The sequence below is a fragment of the Ipomoea triloba genome, chromosome 16, assembly GCF_003576645.1.
Source record: "Ipomoea triloba cultivar NCNSP0323 chromosome 16, ASM357664v1".
Classification (NCBI taxonomy): domain Eukaryota; kingdom Viridiplantae; phylum Streptophyta; class Magnoliopsida; order Solanales; family Convolvulaceae; genus Ipomoea; species Ipomoea triloba.
The window spans coordinates 1,358,424-1,358,982 of record NC_044931.1 but is presented as its reverse complement, the minus strand read 5'-3'; positions in this window follow the sequence as shown (position 1 = coordinate 1,358,982).

Sequence of the window (559 nt, the reverse complement as noted above, 5' to 3'; positions counted from 1 at the left end):
GCAAGTTCTCTGATCGATATAAACCTTTGTTTATATTGCCTAGAGATCCTTCTTTGAAAAATCCTTTAAAAGTTTTCAAAGCACGAGATAATTCTTCCAATATGGATAGCATGTTGTCGAGACATCTTCTCTTTGATCTTAGCAGGTTCGATGACTGGAAAACACGCATGCTTGCGTATCTATCAGCCCTCCATGATGAGATGGCCGAAGTTATAACATCTGGACCAGTCAAGATCATGATGGTAAACACGACTGCTGAGCAAACCAGAGATACACCAAAGTATGTCCCCAAACCTAGGGAAGAATGGACAAGTGATGATAGGAAGAGAAACAACTTGGACAACATTGCCAAGGACATTCTCTTCAGAGCTATAGACGAAACCATCTTTCCAAAAGTAAGAAAGTGCAAAACGGCAAAAGAGGTATGGGATACTTTGATGTTGATTGGTGAAGGTGACGAATAGGAGAAGGAGAACAAGCTCACCGTGGCCATGAAAAAGTTCGAGGACTTCAAGATGAAGCCAGGAGAGAGCATCGACAGCATGGAATCTCGTTTCAT